Genomic DNA, 16,506 nt, shown 5'->3' on the forward strand with positions numbered 1-16,506 from the left:
TTAGCGAACCCGAGCTCTCTTCTTCCCAGGGTATGGGAAGTTGATCGTAGGGCTAACAACTCTACATCGTAAAACAAAACAACGTTAAGAAACCACAAAACAAGCCTCGGGATTGGAACAGAACTGGAAACGGAAACTGGCATCAAAATTGGTACTTAGAGTAGTGGAGAAATCAAACAAGGATTTAAACAATAAACTAGGATGGTGAGAAGTCAGACAAGAGACTTAGTAACAAATAAAACGGAAGTAGCAGAAGAGTCCAAAAACTACTATAAAATGTTGCTTAATCAAATAGCTTTCGGGCCATCTGATGAGACCTACATGCAATATACTACGGCTGAGCCATCCCTCGAAACTTGAAGTCAACAGGAGTATAAATAAACTAAAGAATAATAAAGCTCCAGGAGAAAGCAATGTAGTAGCAGAACTATTGAAGAATAATGGAGAAGCATTAAAAATCGAAATGTGGAAAATGATCAATCTTATTAAAAAAGATACTAGAAGAATGGAATACGTTGATATTATGCCATGTGTTTGAAAAGGGATGCATACAGGATATAAAAAACTATTGAGCAATTTCTTTATTAGACACATGCTATAGAATATTATCTACAATTATTTTAGAGAGGATAACTCCATATGCTGACTAGATTATAGGATGGTACCAATGTGGCTTAAGAAAAGGAAGGTCAACTAATGGAGAAACGTTACGAATTCGTCAATAAATAGTGAAGAGTTATGGAACACTATGACCTACTTCGGGATACCGAAAAATAAGTTAACATGGTAAAACTGTGCAATAATAAAACAGAATTTAAAGTGAAGTTTCTGGGAGAATTGTCATCAGCCTTTGAAGTAAACTCGGGTTTACGACAGGGAGATGCCTTATCCCATGTTTAATTTAGGTCTTGAAAAGGTGATAGGAGAAATATGTCATAGTCATCAAGTGAAGGTGGCAAATTAGTTGAATTAGCAATCAACAGGGAAATTTAGAGACGCTTGTGGCAGCTCAGGTTCTTCATGGACTGTTAAGCTGAAGAAGAAGAAGAAGGAAGTTATAAGTATGTATTAATTTAAGAAAAAATATATGTAAGCATATCTTTAAAATGTTATTCAGTGTTAATTAAAAATGTGTTAATTTAGTACCTACTATTTTGTTGATTTAATGTACTTAAAAACAAAAAAAATAATTACAGTATTTTCCAATTTGTCCTCCTCGGCCGTCTGTAACAAAAAATATGTCATTACAATAGAGTTGGTGCATGTGGAGACGGATCATATTAAGGGGGGGGAGGTAGAGGTCAATATGAATTATTACAACTGAAAGCGATATAATTCTTAGGATTGTAGGAACTATGAGAATAATTTCAATTAAAGTGTAATTTTCTACTTTTATTGTTTTTCCTTAATAAACTAATAGTTTGAATACGAATTTTTGAAAAAATTGCATAATATGTTAGAGAATGATTCTAAAATTACCTTCAGTCTATTTTTTTAGATCTTAAGCTCCGAAACTACTCTCACGACTTTACCTACAATGTAGCATTGTAGTGTTTTTAGTTTTTTTATAACTTAATCTATGTAACAACAGAAATATTTTTTTTTCTCTTCTCTATTTTGATCTGTATATTTTAGTTAGTAATTAATAATGTAATAATATAACTCATAATTGTTTAATTCTTTGCCTTCACCACAAGCTCAGCTTATAAAAGGTAGATAATTTTTGTAAACAATACTTTGTCGTTTTTGTACTAATATGTATTTTAAAATAAGTACAAAACAAATTGAGGCACAGTGGGGTCAGGGTCTAGTGGGAACGGGGTAGTCACAGGTTTACAGGAATTATTTACTACTGAAAGTGATAGCTCGGATTAAAAATAGGTATGCCTAGACCTAAATACCAGCAGATATCACTGCTAAACAATACACAAATTGTTAATTAAGATGGTAACTATACTATAATAGGTGGTGCAATTCACAAGTGCTCCATGGCACGATGTGCCACTGGGTAAAAGATAAAAAAGGGCACTTCTTTGCCCTTTAAATTTGAAAAAAAACCATACGAGTATTAATTAAACATTTTCAACTTTTTTTTATAGATAGTATTCTGTTAACGAAGCTGCTAAAACACTGCACTCGCACTTACTTTGGGAAAAAACCACCGTATGTATTTTTGAATAAGATTAAATAAATATTTTGCATTTTTTGGAGAATTTTAGGGTTTTTAACCGATTTACCGCTAAAATTCGAACTTTAAATTTTGTTTTAGTTTTTTACAATTTTGTTTTTTTACAAACTTAACCTAGATTACCAAAATTAACATCAACGCTCAAAATTATTTTAATTTTTTATCCAAAGAACGCAAAATATTTTGTGGAGTTATAATAAAAATAAAATATATTTTGTACTTACCAAAAATAAATATTTTAAAATACATTTCTCGATTATATTTACCTGTCTTGAAGAACTTGACATTGGTTCAAGACATCCCCCGGCGTTCACTAAAACGTTAAACCAGGATAACACAAGTATAATTTTCCAAATCATTTTCTTGTTTATCTTCTGTGAAATACCTGTATAATACTAAAAGACAACTAGAAAAGTGAAAGTCAGGTACAAAACTTAACTGAATTTCTAAAATGTTTAAAATAAAAAACCTGCTATAAATCGCTTTTATGTGGCCTCAAATTTCAAACTGACAATTTTCGCATAACAATTCTTAACGTTGCTTAATGTTTATGTTTATTGTATTCGTATAGTTTACTGTATTAAACATGCGTGGGGTGACCTATTTTCAATCAAATATATTTTTTTTCGTTTTAAACTTTGAAACTTGTGCTTTTCAACTCAAGTACTAAAACGAGTCTTAGTTAATTGAAAATAAAGCAATTTTATGTTTTCATTTAGCCAAGGTGGACACAAACAGTAACTGAATAACTTGATAAAAATCTTTCGATGTATAATATTTTATTCGTGTATACACTTTTCTCTAAACTTAAAATTTGCAAACCACTGCCACAGTAAGTGAAAATAATAAGAAAGCCCGTGTGCACAGGTGCACATTCAGTCTACACCTGTGCACACGGTGGGTAGACCTTTAACTAGAAAAACAAAAAACCAATCGCTTGAGTTCTAAGTTTCTAAGTTTTTTATATGCTATTATATTCATGCGATTTTCTATTATATTTTCCGTACTGGCTGCATTTTATAAGCGACTGGCCGATCTATCTGATACCAAAAATTTATTTTTAAATAAAATAACCATTGTTGTACATACATTTATATGAGTAAATCCCTCTTGGTTGTAACATTAGCGAGAAACAATTGTCTAAAAATAAAGCATCTAATACTGTAAACTTTGATTGATATTTGATTGTCAATTACATTACCACAGACATCGTATAAAATATGCTGTAATAAATGTTACAATTTTTAACTTAAAAAAACAGCGTTGTGAAAATATTTAAAAATTAAAATACTTTAATTTTTTTTTAAACATTACTGAATGACAAAATTAGATGTCTTGGTGGTCGGGTGCCTTTATTATTCCTTGTTTATTTTAGGAAAATTCAACATTCAATTTCGATACACTTACCTATTTTAATGAAATTTAAGTGATTTAAGCAATTAGTCTATATTTTTTTTTTTGCTGTCGCGGGATTAATTAATTAAACTTTGTATTCTATACCGGGTGATTGCTTAACTATGGACCACTCAATATCTTAGAAGATATTAGACTTTTTTTATTTTTTTTTGTACTATTATAGTTATAAGGTGGGACAAATTTAATGTATTTTTCAAAATTTTAACACCATCCCTTATGCGTTAAAACCATATCAACTTTAGATTTTTAAATGGTAACCCCCAATTTTTTTTTGATGATCGTGTTTATTTTTTTTAAATTTAATTTTAGGTGTAAAAACTAGGTAAATCAATTGAGTAGTTAACGAGCTACAGAGTTTTAAAATTAAAGGGAGTGTAAAAAATAAATTAAATATCTTGGAGACGCTAACATATTAAGGTGACACTTGACTGCTCTCTGTTATTATTTATTGGCAATTAACTTTGACAATATCTATAGTAGCGTTTAAAAATCATAACCGTACCAAACACTATTTACTTTAGGTAAATAATTCACCGATAGTAAATAATAATGATAACCGCTATATCGACTGACAAATATACCACCACTACACACTTTTACATTTATTTTGTAAAATAGTAGGTATGTTTAATTTGTTATCAATACCTTGTGTATATTTTTCCAGCATTTAGCAATTATTTGTTTTGGTTAATTGACACATTTTGTTTATTCATGCGATTTGTACGTCTTAATTTCATAGTATATTATAATAATATAGTATCATAACTTACTAGTTCTATGAACTTGTCAACATTTATTGTGTTTAGAATAATAACATTGGTATTAAATATCCATAATCAATGTGAATACCAAGATGGAGTTTTGCTCAAGTGACAAGTCTATAAAACCTAAAACCTTACTTATAAAATGTATGCACATCAAATATCAAAATTAAAGGTACTTATAATAATAATATGTTATTTAAAATAAATAGAGTAATTTGTATTATGCTTGATGATATTTTAATTAAAACTTTTATTTTTACAGTATTATGTCTTTGTTCTGAGAAACTTATAAATGTGTAGTTTTGTGTTTAACCATATTGGTATCTGAATACAAAGAAAAAATATAAAAATTTTTATGAAAAAATTGAATCTTCAATCATCATTTACTGAATCAATAATAGGTAAGATAATGTATATATTAATATAGGTGTATTGTATAAGTACATTTTTTTATTAGAAAAATATAATTAATCGTTTTTTATTATTCATGAACATATAAAATGTTTTTACATAATAAGTTTTTTTGGATTACTTATGTTCATCATACTTAATATGTTTAATTAAAATGCGTTACTTAAAAATTAACGTTTAACTTAAAAAATATCATACTTGTATAATTATAAAAAATATATGTGTATACTGATATTTGTTGCTTAACCATATAATTATTTAAGTATCTAAGAAACTTATTTAATTTTTTAAATTATATGTTTCAGTATGTTCAATATTAATATAGGCTATCTCAACTTAAATTGATATTTGTTATTGTCTACAACTACACTACTACCAACGTTAAATTTGGTGAATTATATTATTGTAGTCAATCAGTCTAAACCAATTCCATCAATACATTGTCGAATGTTGTGGTATTCAATTTTCAGTAAATTTATAGGTGTTTTATTTTAAGGTAAAATATATAAGATCATCAGTTTGCAATAATTTAGTTAATTTCTATGAATTCATCTCTAACAATTTATTATTATTATTATTATTTTTTAGTTACTGTGGCACACTATTGCAGATAACGGTTTTCCATTAAGTCAGTAAGAAGAATAAGATGGATTCACAAGTTCAAATCAAATATTAGACAACTATATATATTTAGTTATTCAGCTAAAAATGTAATTCAATAAAATAATTTAAAAGTACTTTATCATTTTAAAAGTTACATAAAGTTTTTAAACTCTAAGTATTTAAACACACATATACTTAACATATCTATAATTATTATACATTATTTATTAATTATTAATGATGAATTCTTTATTTAATATTAATTTAATCTAAAATGCTGCTGAGAATGTTAATATTTCTAAAATATGTTATTGTCTTAATCCAAATCTTGAAATTATTTTCATGATGGCATAGTTTTGGCATTAGCTATTACAGAATTTATTGACAACTTTCTAGTGGTTTACGATTAAGTTTCTTTAAGTAATAAAGTAAATAAAATTATAAAACACAAAATAGAAGAAGAAAAAAATGTTAACTATTGGATTAAGTGTAAAAAAGTAAATTGAATGAATATACTTATAAATATTTTTTAACTTAAATATGTAAATGGAGATGGATTTCTTCTAGTGGGAAATCATCAAGCAAACTTTACCGTCCTAGGTAACTTCCTATAAATACATCACTGTATACAGCAATATGTTGTACCTCTATTATTTACAAGTTAATTATAGATTTGTTAATTTTTTTTAGTCTTAGTTTTTCAATATGATTTAGCAAATAAAAATGTTTATTCGTATCTTATAAGCGTATTATTTATCTTGTTACTTGTTTTTTTATTTTACTACTATCATAATAAACATAACATAATATAGTATTAAAATGTTTGTTAGTAATATTATTATTGAATTTTAAGCTTATGACTGTTTAAAAAGCCTTACAAAGACAAAAAAAATTTTACTTTTTCATTGTCACTTTAAATTTTTGTTTATACCTCGTACAACAAAAAAAACAATAATTTATTAAATAAAAAACATACTTTTACTGTTCATATGAACACATTAAAATAAGTAAGAATAGTCAATACTATGAAATATGTACAGTATAGGATTAAGGTGGTAATATAATAAAGAGTTAATAAATAAATACAGCTTTTAATAATTAAAAATACTGAACTAGAAATAGTTAAAATTGACGCGTTACATCTTTAAATTATAAAAATGAAAATTTATTTTAGTGCACAAGTATTGGATGAACGTATGACTTATGGAATCCTTTGTTATCTAAACATTTTAATAAACACAATAGATGCCTTATAAAGATGTTGTTTGACATCTTATGTACCTATCATTAACCAGTTCGAACAAATGCTAAAATAGTTTCTGTACATATTATCTATTAACTGTATGTAATACAATATTATACTAAAAAAACAAAAAATTGAATGTTATTTATTAAAGTTTTTTTAAAAATATTTTCACTAATAGAATTAATAATTTGACTAGTTAAGACACCAGTACAAGTAACACTTATTAAGACCAAGACGCTAAATATTTAAAGTAAAAACCAAGACGCTAAATAACCATAATAATTGAAAAATTAGAATAATGAACTTTTTGATTAGTTTTCAAGTAGTCGTATTTTTATAATAATTTGTTCTGTGTTGATATTAATCTACACTAGTAACGAATCGTTTTGGTAGAACCACGGTATATACTCTATATAAGACCGTAATTAGACTACGGTAACCTATGGTTGAAATTATGAGCCCTAGTAAATACTAGGGCTCATAATATTGTTTGTTAACAGCAGCTAATGCCTAATATTCAATACGTACAGGTACACCGCACCGCTAGGAACACTACAGAAAAAACAGATAAGAAGACATTACCCATATAATATTATTATAGATTTATTATTAATTCATTGTGACCGACGACCGTCAACTATTACCTTTAATCTACAACCCTATCGTTAATCAATCTTATTTTGTGAAACGTGAGATCCGGCGATAAACGATTTTTTTCTTTAGCTGTAAAACTTATAAAAGCATCTCATATAAGCTAATATTATAATATTGTAGTACTAAGCTATAACTTTAAAAGTACTTGTCTGAGTTAGCTAGTTTTTACGCCTATAATTAAATTTAAAAAAAATAAACACGATCATCAAAAAAAAATTGGGGGTTACCGTTTAAAAATCTAAAGTTGATATGGTTTTAACGCAAAGAGATGGTGTTAAAATTTTGAAAAATACATTAAATTTGTTCCACCTAATAACTATAATAGTACAAAAAAAAAATAATTAAAAAAGTCTTATATCTTCTAAGATATTGAGTGGTCCATAGTTAACCAATCACCCGGTACATCATCGTAAACGATAAAAATGTCCATAATATCATATTCTACATAATTCTACATAACTAAAATATTAGGGTCCTATCACTGGATAGCTTCCCTACTCATAGTCTACAAGTTATTTATTACATTGTTAGCATATTATCTTATTGTATATTTTGTATGTACAGATTGTAAATGTTATTTTAAAATAAAAAAAACCTAAAATATAGTACTATGAAAAACGATTTAGTTATATTCTTTTATTTTTATATATTTTATTATAATTCTATTTTTTTATATAATCAGTTTGTAATTTTTGAATTTAGATACACTGAATTGTTATTATTTTTGTGTAGATTTATAGTGTCGTGAAAGTTAAAAATTCCTGTAGCCTTTTCATTTGATTCCCTCGAACTGTGTTTTTGTGTCCTTGTTGACAATTAGTTTAACTTCACCCCGTTCTAATTCTAATGGCCTCAATGGCCCCCCAAAAAATGGAATAATATAACTGTTAACCAAAGTTATGTGATATTGTTACAATTATATATTGATTTCCTAAATGGACATTCTTATCTAGGAAACTACTACAAATAAAATTCTTGTCATAAATATTTGTAATCAAAATAATTTTTTGATTATTGTTTGTTAAAAAATGGTTTTTATTTTCTTGTATTAGACAAGCTGTCCCGACCCGGCGTTGTCCGGGAGTAAGTTTGCCATAATGGCCATTCAGCTACTTAAATTTTGTTTTTTGCCCATTTCAACCCCTTAAAATAAAAATTATTCAAAATCCTTTCCTGTTGCACGCCTATATGTACAAACATACTCTGAAAATTTCAAGTGGCTAGCTATCATAGTTTAGACTGTGCGTTGATTATAAATCAGTCAAAACTTTTTTTAGCCAAAATATTGTAAAATTTTACAGCTTTGTAAATTACTAAATATTAGGTTTTATCACTCTTTGATACAAGTGAACGAACAATTGTAATAATAATATGTACGTTATAGTTACAGTTAAAGTTATAGAAATATACTCAATTAACCATCATTGAAATACATAACTTAGGTACTACACACCCCCCTTTAGGTCTTTCATTCCTTTTTATTTCTTTTTCTTTCTATCACAACCCCATTTGGTAATGTATTTCAACTTTTTACGAGAGACTTTAAGTTAGTCTAGCTTTGACTTTATATTAAGTAATACGTTTAAGAATTTTTAAATAATATTAACAAACCCCAGAAAAAATATGCCTTTCAATTTGAGTAGTATGCTGTGTTGTATTGGCAACTCCAAATTAATGGGCAGCTCGCTATATGTTATTTTATTAATAAAATTGTATATGTATGTTAAAAGAATTGAATTTGAATTCGAGTTCACTTTTTACGACAGGGTTTAAGTTCACCTCTTCGTACAAGCCGCAATGTGTTTGTACGGTTTTCATACAACATATATGTACTTGTGTACTTATTTACATATTTTGGCAAATGTGCAATTTTAAATAATAATGCAACATCTAAAAAATCAATAGCTTACACGAATATTTCTTTTTCAATTCTTTATAAAACAGAGACGGTAAAATTCATTCGTTTTGTTCAAACTCACAGCTTAACTTCAGTATTATACTATTGACTAACAAAATGTTTTTGAAGTTCTCTCTTTCGTTTCTATTTTTTATCCTTGCGGTTAGCTGTATGGATAAAAACCTTAAGCGTAAAGCTTCAGATTCAGTTGACCTCGAAATGAAAACTGAAGCCGAACAGAAGAATGATACGGTAATTTATACTATTATTTTTAAATTATTAGATTTTTGTCAATATTGTTCTGAATCATTTATAATATTATATTGGGAAAAGTTTTCCTAAATAGACAATAGACATTCTCATCTAGGAAACTACTACAAATAAAATTCTTGACATAAATACTTTTAATCAAAATAATTTTTTCAATACTGTTAAAAAATGGTTTTTATATTCTATTATTAGATTAAAGTTAGAATCGTAACTTAATCATTCGAGTTAAATTCATTTAACATATTAAGTGTTAAAACATTTTTTAGCGCAATTATTGCAAAATTTTACTACTTTGTAAATTACTAAATATTAAGTTTTATCACTCTTTACAAGTAATGTCCAGATTAATTTATGTATTATTTATTGATTTGGTAGCTAAAACATTATAGCTTATAATAACAATAGTTTTTTTTTCAACAGCTTATTTAAAATTTATTTTTATTTTTTAGTTTGGGTAATACAACTGCAAAGCTTATAATAATTAATGCGACATGATCTGGACATTTTTACTATAACAATTAGAATATTTTCTAATTCATTAAAAAAAAAAAATAACAACCATTTTTAGGTTAATTTATATATTGGGAAACCGAGTGATAAATATTTTATTATTTTTTTTTACTAATCAAATTAAAAATTTACATTCCTCCATTCCTCATTTTTTATGGAACTAAACTTTGTATCGACTTGTAATTTTCAGATTATAGCAGAGGCGTTCGCGAATTGTCAAAAATGGCTCAGCTCGCACAAATACGGTTTTATAAATGATAATATTACAGAGTCTGACTATAAAATGTACATGGGTGACACTCAACAAGATTGGGATTTCATAAAAGCGTACATAGATATCACACTACCAACAAGGCCTGATTGTATTTGTAAATATAAACTACACTTGTACATATTATTTACTAATTTTTTTATTATCTTCGATGCGAAACTGTAAAGCAGTTGGTGCTTAGAAAATTATTTTCATTTGCATTTATACAAATTTAAATATGTATCTTTTATGCTTTTTTTTACAACAAAACTTATTAATTATTTGATATTATCAAAACCAGTGTATGCGCCTTAAAACGTGTCCAACAATTACCGTCTGGAAGATATTGTATAAAGTGACTAAAAATTAAATACCATATTTTATTATAATGTAATATACTATTAAATACGGCAAGACACGAAAATACACTAAAAAAATTAAAAAAAATTACTATTCCTTAGTTCGGACACAAATTTAGACAAATAAAAAGAAATCATTATAGAAACAATAGTATTTTTCCAGCTGCACAACGAAGCTAAAATAAATTATTTTTTCGACAACACTGTATATGGTAACATAAATTATTTATATTGAAATTCAAAATTGTTGTTTTTGTTTTGTTTTAGTTTACATACATTCATATTTATTTAGTGAACTTTTTAAAATACATTGCCAAATATTAGGAAAGGACGTTGAAAAATTTGCTAAAGAAAGGAAAGCCGCAACGAAAAGAAAGGACTTAGATGGAAACCCAGTGGATCCTATAGAATCTGGAGATGAGCAAGACGAAAATGACATGTCTGAATAATATAACAATATGTCTAATAAGTAATAATGATGTAATTTTTTTTTTAAAAATCTCTTAAAATGTTATTAAAAAAAAAGGTTTCAAAATACAATACATCATAACGACTTTTATAACTCCAAAATCGCTGTTTCTTTTCAAATAAACACTTGTTAGTTACATTTTATGTAATCTTTTTTTTTTTTTTTTCCAAGAAAATAGAAAAATAATTATAATTTTTGTAGTTATTTAAAAAGGGACAAGTTCCATAAGGTATACAGCATTGTTAAGTACATAATTTACATCATGCTTAACATAACTCATAAGTTTTTGTTTTTTGAAATTATCAACCAGCTAAAAATTTGAATCCTCCCACTCTGCCTAGCGTTGTCGCAAAATGTACGGATTGATGGGTAGATATAACATGTAGTGGAGTTAGTTGTTACAGTTTTAATCATTTTAATTTTTCCTAAACTATTTTCTGAATAACTTAGTTATTCAAAACGTTAGTACATTTTAAATAGTAACTCCTTAGCTACCTTTAAAAATAATAATAATTAAACATTTTTAATGACGGAGAAAATGTTTTAGTTACCAAGTGATTCAAAAAAAAAAAAAAACAACTAAGTATTTTCCATAGCAAATAAATTGAACATGCTTTTAAACAGACATTAAATCAATACCAATTTTCAAACTCTTTTTTACAAACTTTAGATGTAATATAATATATTTCTTGTAACAACTTGGCGATATTCAACTGTAACGCGAGAATATATTTCTGATTCACGTATGATTTCTTTGGAATCAAATATTAAGAGAATTGAATGCGGTCTGTTTTTAAGGAGTTTTTTTATGGGCAATATTTAAGAAAAAAGAAGTTTTAATCAATTTCGACAACGTCGAATATTACGGAATTGATATCGAGTTGGACTTTTTTGAAATAATAATTTTAGTAATAAAAATAATAATTTTAGTTTTTAAGCGAGTGAGCCCAGGAAGAGTTTTTGGGTTTCTTCAAGTACCTGATCTAACCTGATAAGGAATTACTGTTTAAATATTATTTTTACATTATAAAAAGTGACAAGTTAGAAAACATTAGTCACTGTTTTGGTTATTGTCCATTTTTAAGGGAGAATGAATGATCCTTCGTAACTGTTTTTTGGATGCGACATTTTGTGATGGTAATAAATAGACGTAATTTGATGAATTTGACGGTACAAATTTTTTTGTGCTAAAATTTCTGTTACTTAGGTATTTAAAATGAATAACTTATAGAATTTTCATTTTATAAAACCGTCGCCATCAAATTTTGTTTTTCTATTTTTTGTGCGTGCAATTGTTGACACAAGCCCACAATATTTTCGAAAGACATACAACTTCGACTCTTTTGCACATATATTTAAATGTTTTAGTATATATATATTTTTTATATATTTTTTTTTTTCTACCAACGGTGAATTTATTCCTCAAGCCAACTCAAGTACTGAATTTTTATCAGAAAAATACGTTGACGATGGAACTTCTCAACTTATTTCTTTGTGTGTGTATAAACCATAAGTTGTCAGTTTTTCGAACCAGATATACTATTTGCAAACGATTCGTGCGTACAGATGTTTCATTTTTTTTTCACAACTACTGTTTTTAATAATCCATAAAATAAATGGTGAATTTTAAATTTAAAAAACTCGTAGCCAACTATTACAGACAATGACTAGGTGCAATAAGTATGGCTACCAATGAATATTTATAATATCAAAAGTTAGCACATAATGCAGGGATTGACATTTTAAACCAAAAGGCAAAATATATTTGGGGCGCATCTTCTTATAAAATAAAATATAAATACTTAAACATTATTTTTCCTCCTATTGACGAATACTCGTATACGAATACTACTACTTGGGTGCCACATAAATGAGTAATAAAAACGATTTGTTTTCAAAGGACAGCCGTCAAAAAAAAAAAAGTACGTTTCATTTTTACCATCACAGCTGACCGGTAAAAGTACTTACCAAAATTATTGTAAACTTAAATCCTCAATTTGTTTAAAAAATATAGACCAACTCCAGAATGCCATACGCAACTCCATCAACACTTTAGCAAAGAGTCCTGTTTTAAGTTTCAATTATATATTATTTACAAAACTAGAATGTACCTATCTAATGTGAATATATATATTTTATATTATTGTCTTACGGTCAGATTTAAATAGCATTGACTGTTCAAGCGGCTCAATAGCCATATGGAACTTGTTCAGAATGTTTTGAATTTTCAAAGGATCAATGCGACGGGTAACAGTATTTATAGACCTATACAATCTAATGAACTCTTCTTTTTGTGCTTCGTTTAGACCATTGCCCTATAGTGTAAGCAAAAAGGATAAATATACCTAAGATATCTGTGCAATGTAACCGCAAACGGTAATGGGATTTGTGTCCCGTTCACCACTTTTACGGTAATTTATATTGTAAGAAGGATAATTAATTAAAAAATAATTATATTTTAGTAGCACAGAGTTAATTTTTACTCTTAAAAGTACAAAATAAGTGTAACTCTACACTACATGCGGGTTTTTGTCATTTATCGCTTACTCCTCGCGTACTGTATGAATGAAAAAAAGTTATTAATTTAATTATAATTATTATTAAATTAGTAATTTATTATACATTTTATAATAATTTATACATGAAAGTGTATAAAAAAAAAATGCTACCGGTCAGTAAGGTCTATAAAATATTTGCATAATTATTATGATTTGACATTTCCAACCAAACCCACGACAGGCTTAATTTCACGTGTTGTTTTACCTAAGATTATAGTCACTTCATCATCATTAACATGTTACTTTTAGTAGAGTAATAATTAATTTTGTGGCATTAAAATGTGATTATTTTTATGTAGGTAGTCCGTTTAGTAGCGCGTTCTTCGGCCTAAATTTAATATCACCTTTTCCATGTCTATAGTTAAATCATCGGCCTTTGTCTTCTCTTCTCCTGTAAGGTGTAACTGTTCAATTAAAACTGATAGTTCTTCTTCTAAAAGGTATCTATGTTGCCCATTACGCTGAAGGTGTTCAATGAATTTATTTAGTATCTATTTTTTTTAGTATTTGAACCAATTAAAGAATATTTCAGTTACGATTTCTGACTTATCGAGTTACTACATGAATAAATCGATTCAGTGGTTTAGATAAATTGTATTATATTTTTGCTTTACAAGTAAAAAAAAAAAAATAGTTACAATAATAGCTGTATTAGTATGTAAAAGTTGTTGTATCTTATATACGTTCAAGTTGTCTTGTACAGAGACATGTGCTTCTACCATATGGTGGGTATTTTTTTAGATTGTACTTCGTTTAGGTTGTTATGTTGTTTTTTTGTCGTAGATACTGATTTGCTGTGCATTGTTCCATATTATCATCATGCCAGGTGTAAAAATGTATTACAAATTTAGTTTTGTGATTTTACTAACTTTTATCCTCTTTCATAACTATATGGCGTGTGAAACGATGCTCTATCATGTAAATGAGGTATACGTTGATGTTTTGAATAGGATTCGCTTATATCCTGGCTGGTGTGAAATCATTAACTTGGAGATTAAGCACCATAAATATGGGAAAATGGATACAAAGGTTCTGACGAAAAATCCTATCCGCGAAGACAACTACCTCGAGGCCGTTGAACACTTTAGCTTGTTTTTAAGCTGCAGATATATGCAACGGTTGAAAGCGATTCGAACTACTTGGTCGGGCTTTATGAAAAGCTGTCAAAATAAAAAAGCCAAAGAAACCTATGTGGATTTTGCATTTTGCGTGAGTAAACTTTACAGTGTTATCAAAGAGTCCAGGCCGATGTTGGTGCACATGACTACCGGTTTGGCCGACATGGAGAAACTATTTATTTACAAGAACTTGAGCAAACTTTATTACTGCCACAAAAGTCGTAAAACGACAATGCACTTTGATTGGACGGTGCGTGATTTCATCGATTCGTATCCAAACCCTGAATTCAAAAACGACAGTAATAATATTGTCGACGAAAGACTGACCGAAGAAATATTCAAATCAATTTCTGTTGTACTTGCGAATTGCGAGGTGAACAATATAAATAAAAATTGCATCGTACGCAGAACCCATATGAGTTTTGGTTACTTGTCGTGTTGGTACAACAACAAGCTAAAGAATAAGACGTTATCTTTTTCCGACTATGAATTTTATTTTTCAACAAGTAAAAAGCTCGAGTCGTTTTATAACGACATAATCAGAGACGATTACCGAAGACTCGGTTTGGACAACTTAAACGAGGTACCCCAAATCGAAAACGGCGATGACCCTGTGGATATGAACGGAGTTGCTATTTTAAAACAGTATCCGCACGAAGCCGGGCTGGAAAGAGATGAAGGCCATACAAATCAACGACCCTGTAGATGGCAGAACTAGCATCGATGGTCTAATAGAAAACCACATCCGCCCGGACAACTACGACAAATGTGTCGAACGGTTCTTGTTGTTTTTGAGTTGCAGGTATGTTCAACGGTTGAAAACGCTTAAGTACACGTGGTCGGGCTTTGTCGACAGTTGTCAAAAGGAAGAGGAAAAAACGAATTTCGGGTAAACTTTATTGTGCGATCAAAGAGTCCAGTCAGATGTTGGTTCACACGACACGCGGTTTGGTCGACATGGAAAAACTTTCATCGTATACGCCTAGACGTTATCAGAAACACCGTATTATGATATTGCACATCGTAGCAAACGTGTTTGGTCACATTCATCATTATCCGAACCCGGATTTTTCCAACAAAGATCACAAATCATTAGCCGAAGATATATTTCAAAGCATTTCCAGTGTTGTAAGGGACAAAATTGTTTTTCCGGAGCACAACACGTACAAAGCTTGCACTATAAAACCGACCAATATGAGCTATTATTATTTCTCGGCGCATTACAATAATTTGCAGGATGAAAAAAAGTCACAATATTCAAACGACGAACACGTTTATGTTGGTGAAAAAATTAAGTTGTTCTACAAAAGTGTAATAGAAGACGATTACGTTGAACTTGGTTTGGATCAGTTAAGATTGATACTTCAATAAGTTCAATCAATTTTTAACCACAATTAAGTTTTCACGTTAAGAGACACATTGCTGCATGTTTTAATTTTGTATTTATCAGGGTTATCATAAGTAATACGGCTAATATTTTAAAACAGAAAATAACTCTTTGTATTTTAAGTTATTAAAGTATGATATTTTTGTAGGTGTAATTTTTAATGTATAATCTATATAACTTTAATTTGTATATTTCATTGATGTTTTGGATGCTTGGAAAAAATCAAATTTAACTCGTAACAATGTGGACTTTAATGTTAATGTAAACATAATATTTTCCAACAGTTCAGAAAATTAATTTCTTACAAACTATTTTTTTGGTAGCATGTTCCACCCAAATAAAATATAATATACATATATTCGCTCAAAGAGTTATGTAAGTTATGTTTGAAAAAAAAACTAACCTC

General features: G+C 28.2%; 1 long non-coding RNA gene across 1 annotated transcript; it reads left to right on the top strand.

Annotated features, from left to right (window-relative positions):
- The first annotated feature begins 4,644 nt into the window (after positions 1 to 4,644).
- LOC126838958 (uncharacterized) lies at positions 4,645 to 5,560 on the top strand. Its single transcript, XR_007685757.1, has 3 exons — positions 4,645 to 4,769; positions 5,085 to 5,275; positions 5,368 to 5,560. It is a non-coding gene; the product is annotated as an uncharacterized LOC126838958 (long non-coding RNA).
- The last annotated feature ends 10,946 nt before the right edge of the window (positions 5,561 to 16,506 follow it).

This window comes from Adelges cooleyi, unplaced genomic scaffold (genome assembly GCF_023614345.1).
Source record: "Adelges cooleyi isolate 19-005CV unplaced genomic scaffold, UGA_ACOO_1.1 ACOO_flye_CR_arks_rails_tigmint_CR_PRNA_30, whole genome shotgun sequence".
NCBI lineage: Eukaryota > Metazoa > Arthropoda > Insecta > Hemiptera > Adelgidae > Adelges > Adelges cooleyi.